This window comes from Mirounga angustirostris, unplaced genomic scaffold (assembly GCF_029215605.1).
Source record: "Mirounga angustirostris isolate CCGP_5_RB_7025 unplaced genomic scaffold, mMirAng1.0.hap1 SCAF_5, whole genome shotgun sequence".
In the NCBI taxonomy this organism is placed as follows: Eukaryota; Metazoa; Chordata; class Mammalia; order Carnivora; family Phocidae; genus Mirounga; species Mirounga angustirostris.
The window spans coordinates 108,118,279-108,128,702 of record NW_026991713.1 but is presented as its reverse complement, the minus strand read 5'-3'; the positions used below and the strand labels follow the sequence as shown (position 1 = coordinate 108,128,702).

General features: G+C 39.3%; 1 pseudogene; it reads left to right on the top strand.

The window, feature by feature from the left end:
• Positions 1–7,602: 7,602 nt before the first annotated feature.
• On the top strand, positions 7,603–9,284 carry LOC123844119 (keratin, type II cytoskeletal 8-like; annotated as a pseudogene).
• Positions 9,285–10,424: the final 1,140 nt, after the last annotated feature.

Below are 10,424 nucleotides of genomic sequence, written 5' to 3'. Positions count from 1 at the left end.
GTAAATACCCAGAGTGCAATTGCTGGGACCCTATGACCCAGTGATTTTCTTTTGTAAGGAATGTGCGTTATAAATGCTGTTGTTTTGAGGGATAGGATTTCTTTTCCTGCCCTGAATATGCCCTCTACATAAAGAATTATGCTCCAGATCTTGAGTCACACTTATGTGGTATTAACCTTGTATTGTAAAGAGGCTTCTCCTGGTGCTTGTGCCAAAACAAGAATACATATGCACAGTCACTACTGTGTCAGTGACAGCAAGAGCATTAAATCACGGTGCCTACAAATGTCTAGCTGCAAGCTTTTCCCTTCCCTTTGGAGTCAGACCATTGCACAATAAGAAATGGAGGTTATCTGAATGCCTGATCCAACTTTGCCTAAGGTCCTTTTATTTGTTAAGCCTAAATTTAATATTCACTTGCCTTCAAATTAACTCACCCTAACAATCTGAAATGTCTTTTACTTTTGCTGCCTCCTTTATGAATAAACCTGGCAATCGCAAGTGAAAAGCTAGTATTGCTGCTGCCTTTGTGTAAAATTTCATTAAAAATGCTGTTTAACTCTCAACAAAGAGTATTTTCTAGCTAGTGCAATCATGAGCTTATAACTAGGAAGCAAATCTGGTAACTTCTCGTATTAATTTGCTTACTTTTCCAAATGTGGCAATAATTGTGCCCATTACTGAGAATAAAGCATGTGGAACAAAGGTATCCACTGATTCATGCAAACAGCAGAGCCCATTTGTCTGAATCTGGCCTTGAACGGACTTGGTGACTTCCTTCCCCACTAGCAGTAAATGTCAGTGCTTGCAACAAATGACCGTTAATGACGTCACTGCAGTAAAGGCCGCCCATTTTGTGCTGTGAGGCTAGATCCAGGTCTTATTTAAAATAGGCCACCTTCACTAGGAGCATCTATCTCACTATTTCAAAGTGCTCAGTAAATATGAGAGAACTTTTTCAACGGCTTCGGAAGGCATCAGAACAATGGTTAAGAACAAAGTTGTTAGATGGGAAATCTAACTCAGCAAATCTATTAAAGTCAAAATAATTAGCAGCCAATCAGATGTGTGTCTGGTGCTTAGTCATTTACATATTCAACACTTATTTATCAAGTATTTGTTAAACTATTATACAGTACAGACATAATCCCTGCCCTCCTAGAGTTTACAGCTTAGTGAGAATATGAGAATAGCCAAGCAATTATCAACAATGCAAAAGCCCCATTAGAATAAAGAATAGGGCACCGATAGAATGAAGTTGGGGATCAGCTAGATGCAGAGATGCGGGTGTGCAATGTACATGAGAGCCGGGGAGCAAACAAGAATGTGGAATGACTGGGGAGGTAAAAGATTTTTCACTCTAACAAGATAGGGCAGGAAGAAAGAGACAAGTCTATAGATAATGTTGGAACCAGGTTTTTCTGATTTTGTAAACCCTTTTAAGGACTTTGGACTTTTTTACTGAGAGTACTGGGGTAAACACTGAAGGATTTAAACAATAGCATATCATGATTGGTTTAGTATTTTTAAAAATATCAGTTGGAGAGCAGAGTGGAGAAATGGTTGATGAGACCAAAGGCAGAGGCCATTTAGGAGGATGCTGTAGTAATCTGGACATGTAATGATTGTGGCCTAGATTAGGAAAGGAGCCTTGGCGATGGAGAAAAAAAGATGGTTTTATAGAAAATACAGAGTTAGGACTTCAGGATTATTGAAAAGGGTAAATAAAGGAAGCTGAGGAGTCAAGCTGGCTCCCAGATTCTAGCTGCCTTGATGTGGGCACCATTTGCTGGTATTAGGAGGAGTGCAAGGAAGAGTTGATGGGAGTGGAGAATGAGGATGAGAAATGGAAATTTCATTCAGCACCATGGCCTAAAGTCTATTTGAGATGACCAGGAACAACTGGCGATATTGGTCTGAACTCTAGGACTAGAGAGATCTAAAGTTCTGATATAAATTTGAGAATCATTACTACAAAGATGGTAGATGAACCAAGGGAATTGCCCAGGGAGAGTATGTAGTGGGAGAAAAGAGCGCCTTGGATAAAAACCCCAAAGAACACTGTCATCCAAAGGACAAAGAGTTCTTGAAGGAAGACCAAGAAGTGGCCAGAGAAGTACAAAGGAAGCCAAGACAGAAAAATATCACAGAAGCTAAGGCAACTGTGTTTCCAGAAGAGGGAAGAGAAAGTGGGTAAATAAGGAACTGAAATGTATTAATTAGATTTGAGAACAGAGTTGTTTGTGTCTTTGGTGAGGACATTCCATTTCAGTGGAAAGGTGATAATAGAAACCATGTTTCTGGGGCGCCTGGGTGGCTCAGTTGGTTAAGCGACTGCCTTCGGCTCAGGTCATGATCCTGGGGTCCTGGGATCGAGTCCCACATCGGGCTCCCGGATCAGCGGGGAGCCTGCTTCTCCCTCTGAACCTCTCCCCTCTCATCCTGTTTCTCTCTCTCTCTCTCTCAAGTAAATAAATAAATAAAATCTTAAAAAAAAAAAAAAGAAACCATGTTTCTGTGCGATGAAAAGTGAATAGAAGGTGAGAAAATATGGACAATATGTATAGAGCATATTTGAGGAATTGGGAAGAGAAGAAGAAGAATAGGGTAGTGTCTGAAAGTTGAGAAGGGATGGGTATAGATAGTAATTTTACAATGTGAAAGACTTATGTGTATTTAATTCCTTGGAGAAAGGAGTCAGGAGAAAGTTAGAAGAACGGTGCAGGATGAGAGCACGTGGCTTACGGAGCAAGCAGGACTTAATTTTAGAGAGCTTTCCCAACCTCAGCTCAAATATAAAAATGCACCCACAGCTCACATTAAGTACATTTTTTCCATATAATTAATATACAGTGTTATATTAGTTTCAGGTGTGCAACATATTGATTCAACAATTCTATACATTCCTCAGTGTTCATCAAGGTAAGTGTACTCTTAATCCCTTTTCCCTATTTAACCTATTCCCCACCTGCCTCCCCTCTGGCAACCATCAGCTTGTTCTCTATATCTAACAATGTGTTCTATTGTTATCTCTCTTTTTCTTTGTTTGTTCATTTGTTTTGTTTTTTAAATTCTGCCTATGAGTGGAATCATATGCTATTTGTCTTTCTCTGATTGACTTAGTTCACTTAGCATTATACTCTCTAGATCCTTTCATGTTGCAAATGGCAAGATTTCATTCTTTTTCACAACTGAGTAATATTCCATTTCATACGTATACTACTTCTTTTTTAAATTATTTAATTATTGGGGCACCTAGGTGGCTTAGTCATTAAATGTCTGCCTTCAGCTCAGGTCATGATCCCAGGGTCCTGGGATCGAGCCCTGCATCAGGCTCCCTGCTCTGTGGGAAGCCTGCTTCTTCCTCTCCCGCTCCCCCGCTTGTGTTACCTCTCTCACTGTGTCTCTCTCTGTCATATAAATAAATTTAAAATAATAATAAATTATTTAATTATTGGTTTTTTAGAGAGAGAGTGTGTGAGTGGGAGTGGGGGAGGGACAGAGGGAGAGAGGGAAACCCAAGCAGGCTCCATGTTCAATGCAGAATTGGATGCAGGGCTCAATCCCATGACCCTGAGCCGAAATCAAGAGTCAGACACTTAACCGACTGAGCCACCCAGGCACCCTACCACTTCTTTATCTATGGATGGACATGTGGGTTCCTTCCATATCTTAGCTATTGTAAATAATGCTGTATATCTTCTTCAGAAAAATGTCTATCAGGTCCTCTGTCCATTTTTAATTGGATTATTTGTGGTATTTTTGGTGTTCAGTTGTAGAAGATTTTATACATATTTTGGATATTAACCACTTCTTGGATTTATCTGTTGCAAATATATTCTCCCATTCAGTAGGTTACCTTGTCATTTAAAAAAATATTCAAATTCCAGTTAGCTAACATACAGTGTTATATTAGTGTCAGGTATACAAAGTAGTGATTGAACACTTCCATACATCACTTGGTGCTCATCACAACATGTGCCCTCCTTAAACCCCATCATCTATTTATTCCATCCACCATCTTCATCTCCCCTCTGGCAACCATCAGTTTGTTCTCTATAGTTAAGAATCTATTTCTTGGTTTGCCTCTCTCTCTTTTTTCCCCCTATGCTCATTTGTTTTGTTTCTTAAATTCCACATATAAAAGAAATCATATGGTATTGTTTTTCTCTGACTGACTTATTTCACTTATCATAATACTCTCTAGCTCCATCCATGTCATTGCAAATAGCAAAATTTCATTTTTAATGGCTGAATAATATTCAATTACATATATTATATAATTATATATTATTATATATTATATATTTAATATAACATAAATATATATACATATAAATATGTAATATAGACATGAGTCTGTATAATTATATATTATACAGTTATACATTATATATTATACAAGTTAACATACATATATGTATATATGTGAAGAAGATGTGGTATCCATTCATCAGTCAATGGAACTTGGGCTGTATCCACAATTTGGCTAATATAGATAAGGCTGCTATAAATATTGGAGTGCATGTATCCCTTTGAATTAATATTTTTGTATTCTTTGGGTAAAGACCTACTAGTGCAATTGCTGGATCATAGGGTAGTTCTATTTTCAACTTCTTTGAGGAAACTCTATCCTGTTTTCCACAGTGGCTGCACCAGTTTACATTTCCACCAACTGTGAAGATGGTTCCTCTTTCTCCACATCCTCACAACACCTGTTGTTTCTTGTGTTGTTGATTTTAGCTATTCTGACAGTGTGAGGTGGTATCTCATTGTAGTTTTGATTTGTATTTCCCTGATGATAAGTGATGTGGATAATCTTTTCCTATATCTGTTGGGGCTATTCGTGTCTTCTGCCCAATTTTTAATTGTATTATTTATTTTTAAGTGTTGAGTTTTATAAGTTCGTTATATTTTTTGGATACTAACCCTTTATCAGATATGTCATTTGGAATATCTTCTCCCATTCTATAGGTTGCCTGTTAGTTTTGTTGATTTTCTTCTTCCATGTGCAGAAGCTTTTTATTTTGATGTTGTCCCAATCATTTATTTTTACCATTGTTTCCCTCTCCCCAGGAGACCTACCTAGAAAGAAGTTGCTATAGCCAATGTCAAAGAGGTTATTGCCTGGGTTTTCTTCCAGGATTTTTACAGTTTCAGGCCTCACATTTTGATCTTTAATCCATTTTGAACTTATTTTTGTGTATGGTGTAAGGAAGTGGTACAGTTTCATTCTTCTGCATGTTGCTGTCCAGTTTCCCAAACACCATTTGTTGAAGAGACTGTCTTTTTCCCATTGAATATTATTTCCTGCTTTGTGGAAAATTAATTGACCATATAGTTGTGGGTTCGTTTCTGGATTTTCTATTCAGTTCCATTGGTCTATGTTTCTATTTTTGTGACCATAATGTTTTGATCACTACAGCTTTGTAATATAACTTGAGGTCCAGAATTGTGATGCTTCCAACTTTGTTTGTATTTTTCAAGGTTGCTTTGGCTATTCAGGGTCTTTTGTGGTTCTGTACAAATTTTAGGATTTTTTGTTCTAGCTTTGTGAAAAATGCTGGTATTTTGATAGGGGTGGCATTACATGTGTAAATTGTTTTGGGTACTATAGACATTTTAACAAAATTTCTTCTTCCAAATCCATGAACATAGAATATTTTTCCATTTCTTTGTATCATCTTCAATTTCTTTCATCAGTGTTTCATAGTTTTCAGAGTACAAGTCTTTCTTCTCCTTGGTTAAATTTATCCCTAGGTATTTTATTGTTTTTGGTGCAACTGTAAATGGGACTGTTTTCTTAATTTCTCTTTGTGCTGCTTCATTATTGATGTACAGCAATACAACAGATTTCTGTATGTTGATTTTGTATCCTGTGACTTTACTGATTTCATTTATTAGTTCTAGCAGTTCTTTTCTTTGTGGAATCTTTAAGGTTTTGTATGTATAGTATCATCTTATCTTCAAATAGTAAAGTTTTCCTTCTTCCTTGCTGACTTGGATGCCTTTTGTTTCTTTTTGTTGTCCGATTGTGTGGCTAGGACTTCCAGTACTATGGTGAGAGTGGACATCCTTGTCTTGTTCCTGACCATAGAGGAAAAGCTTTCAGTTTTCCCTCATTGAGGATATTAGCTGTGAGTTTTTCATATATGGCCTTTAGGATGGTATGTTCCCTCTAAATCTACTTTGTTGAGGGTTTTTATTATGATGTATGTTGTACTTTGTCAAATGTTTTTTCTGCATCTATTGAAATGATCAGATTGTACCTGTCCTTTCTTTTTTAATGTGATGTATCACATTGATTGATTTGCAAATATTGAACCACCCCTTGCAATCTGGGAATAATCCCACTTGATTGTTGTGAATGATTATTTTAATGTATTGTTAGATTCAGTGTGTTAGCATTTCATTGAGAATTTTTGCATTTATTTTCATCAGGGATATTGGCCTATAGTTCTCTTTTTCTGTGGTGTCTTTATCTGGTTTTGGTATCAGGGTAATGCTGGCTTCATATAATAAATTTGGAATTTTTCTTTCCTTTTCAATTTTTCTGGAATAGTTTGATGAGATTAAGTTAAGAAGGTATTAACTCTTCTTAAATTATTTGGTAGAATTCCCCTGGGAAACCATCTGGCCCTGGAATTTTGTTTATTGGGAGTTTTTTGATTACCGATTCAATTTCTTTGCTGGTTATTGGTCTGTTCATTTTCTATTTCTTCCTATTTCAGTTTTGGTAATTTATACATTTCTAGAAAGTTATCTATTTCTTCCAGGCTGTCCAATTTGTTGCCATATAGTTTTTCATAATATTTTCTTATAATTGTCTGTATTTCTGTGGTGTTGGTTGTGATCTCTCCTCTCATTCATGATTTTATTTATTTGAGTCCTTTCTCTTTTCTTTTTGGTAAGTCTGGCTAAGGGGTTATCAATTTTATTAATTTTTTTTCAAAGAACTAGGTCCTGGTTTCATTGATCTGTTTTAATTTTTTTTTTTTTAGTTCCAGTATCATTTATTTCTGCTCTAATCTTTATTATTTTATTCCTTCTGCTAGCTTTAGGCTTCATTTTTTTGTTCTTTTTCTAGCTCCTTTAAGTGTAAGGTTAGGTTGTTTATTTGAGATTTTCCTTGCTTCTTGAGGTAGGCCTGTATTGCTATATACTTCCCTCTTAAGACTGCTTTTACTGCATCCCAAAGTTTTGGGACCATTGTGTTTTCATTTTCATTTGTTTCCATGTATTTTTTTTTTATTTCTTCTTTAATTTCCTGGTTGACCCATTCATTCTTTAGTAGCATATTGTTTAACCTCCATGTATTTGTGGTCTTTCCAGATTTTTTCTTGTGATTGATTTCTAATTTCATAGTGTTATGGTGCATAGTATTATTGCAATCTTTTTATATTTGTTGAGGCCTGTTTTGTGACCTAATATGCACCATATTGGAAAATCTTCCATCTTTCAAAAGAATGGGTATTCTGCTGCTTTAGGATGGACTATTCTGAATATATTTATTAAGTTCATCTGGTCCAGGGTGTCATTCAAAGCTACTGTTTCCTTGGTTATTTTCTGTTTAGATAATCTGTCTATTGGGGTAAATGGGGTGCTAAAATCCCCTACTATTGACCTGAAGCAGCTTCTCAGCTCCTTCTGGAACCTCTGTCAGGTTCAGCCTACTCCCCTCCACTCCGGCCTCCACCATGTCCATCAGGGTGACCCAGAAGTCCTACAAGATGTCCACCTCCGATCCCCAGGCCTTCAGCAGCCGCTCCTACACGAGCAGGCCTGGCTCCTGCATCAGCTCCTATGCCTTCTCCCGGGTGGGCGGCAGCAGCAGCAGCTTCTGGGGTGACCTGAGCAGCAGCATGAGTGTGGTCGGGGGCTACGGCGGCGGGGCCGTGGGAGTGGGGGGCATCACGGCTGTCTCAGTGAACCAGAACCTGCTGAGCCCCCTTAAGCTGGAGGTGGGCCCCAACATCCAAGCTGTGCACACCCAAGAGAAGGAGAAGATCAAGACCCTCAACAACAAATTTGCCTCCTTCATCGACAAGGTGAGGCACCTGTAGCAGCAGAACAAAATTCTGGAGACGAAGTGGAGCCTCCTACAGCAGCAGAAAACTGCTCGGAGCAACATAGACAACATGTTCGAGAGTGACATCAGCAACCTCCAGTGGCAGCTGGACATCCTGGGCCAGGAGAAGCTGAAACTGGAGGTGAAGCTTGGCAACATGCAGGGGCTGGTGGAGAACTTCAAGAATAAATATGAGGAGGAGATCAAAGAGCATGCAGACATGGAGAATGAATTTGTCCTCATCAAGAAGGATGTAGAGCTGGAGTCCTGCCTGGAAGGGCTGACCAACGAGATCAGCTTCTTAAGGCAGCTGTATGAAGAGGAGATCTGTGAGCTGCAGTCCCAGATCTTGGATATGTCTGTGGTGCTGTCCATGGACAGCAACTGCTCCCTGGACCTGGGCAGCATCATTGCTGAGGTCAAGGCCCAGTATGAGGACATCGCCAACAGCAGCCGGGCTGAGGTCAAGACCATGTACCAGATCAAGTACAAAGAGCTGCAGACACTGGCTGGGAAACACGGGGATGACCTCCATTGCACAAAGACGGAGATTTCTGAGAGGAACCAGAGCATCAGCCGACTCCAGGCTGAGATCGAGGCCCTCAAAAACCAGAGGGCTGCCCTGGAGGCGGCGATTGCTGATGCTGAGCAGCATGGGGAGCTGGCCATTAAGGATGCCAATGCCAAGGTGGCCGAGCTGGAGGCTGCCCTGCAGTGAGCCAAGCAAGACATGGCCCAGCAGCTACGTGAGTACCAGGAGCTCATGAACGTCAAGCTGGTCCTGGACATCGAGATCACCACCTACCGCAAGCTGCTGGAGGGCGAGGAGAGCGGCTGGAGTCTGGGATGCAGAACATGAGTATCCATACTAAGACCACTAGTGGCTACTCAGGTGGCCTGAGCTCAGCCTATAGGGGTCTCATAAGCCCTGGCCTCAACTATGGCCTGAGCTCTTTCCAGTCCAGTTTTGGCTCTGCTGTTTCCTTCAGCTGCAGTGGCTCCTCCAAGGCTGTGGTTGTGAAGAAGATCGAGACCCATGATGGGAAGCTGGTGTCCGAGTCGTCTGATGTCCTGTCCAAGTGAACAACCACAGTGGTCCCTCCCAGCCTCCCCACTCTTGTGGCTGCCATAGAGGCTTTGGGGGGGAAGGAGCTGTGCCGGGGAGTGTTGGGAATAGGAGAGCCACTTATGACTCAGCCCCAGTCCTCAGCCTACCCTTGGGGTGAGTCTACTGCCCTGGGTATGCCCTCTTGTCCATGCCCCCAACTAAAAGCCAATTCAAGTGTCTTTTCCCAAATAAAGCCTCAGCCAGCTCTGCCAATCCCCCCCCCAAAATCCCCTACTATTATTATATTATTATCAATTAGTTCCTTTATGTTTGTTATTATGTTTTATATATTTGGGTGCTCCCATTTGGGTGAAAAAGTATTTATAATAGTTATTTCTTCTTTTGAATTGTCTCCTTTATGATTATATAGTCCCTTTCTTTGTCTCTTGTTATAGTCTTTGTTTTATAGTCTAGTTTGTCTGGTGTAAGTATTGTTAGTCTGGCTTTCTTTTGACATCCGTTTTTGTGATAAATGTTTCTCCATTCCTTCACTTTCAGTCTGCAGGTGTCTTTAGGTCTAAAATGTGTCTCTTGTAGGCAGCATATCGATGGGTCTTTTTTTCTTTTTTCATTCCAAAACGCTATGCCCTTTGATTGGAGTATTTAGTCCCTATACATTCAAAGTAATTATTGATAGGTATTTATTGCCATTTAATTACTCAATTTGCGGTTGTTTCTGGAGATTTCCCAATTCTTTCTTATCTTTCTTTCAAGTTTTGTTGATTTTGTTTAGTGATTTTTTGGATTTCTTTCTCTTTATTTTTGCATAAGTATTAGTGGTTTTTGATATATGGTTACCAATAGTTTTGTATATAACTTCTTCTGCAAATGGCAATCTATATTAGGTTGATGGTTGTTCAAATTTGAACACATTCTTTTCTCATCTCCTGCCATGTTTTATGTATATGTTATTATATTTTGTATCTTTTTTTGTATGAGTTTCTTGACTGATTTTTACAGAAATATTCATTTTTACTGCTTTTGTGCTTTCTGCCTTTATACTGTCACTTTTGGTCTCTCCTTTCCCCTCAAAGAGTCCCCTTTAATATTTCTTGCAGGACTGGTTTAGTGGTCATGAACTCCTTTAGTTTTTGTTTATCTGGGAAACTCTTAATCTTTCCTTCTAATTTGAATGATAGCCTTGCTGTGTAGAGTATTGTTGGCTGCAGATTTTCCCTATTCAGCATTTTGAATATATCATGCCACTCCCTTCTGGTTTTCCAAGTTTCTGGGGAGAAATCTCCAGCT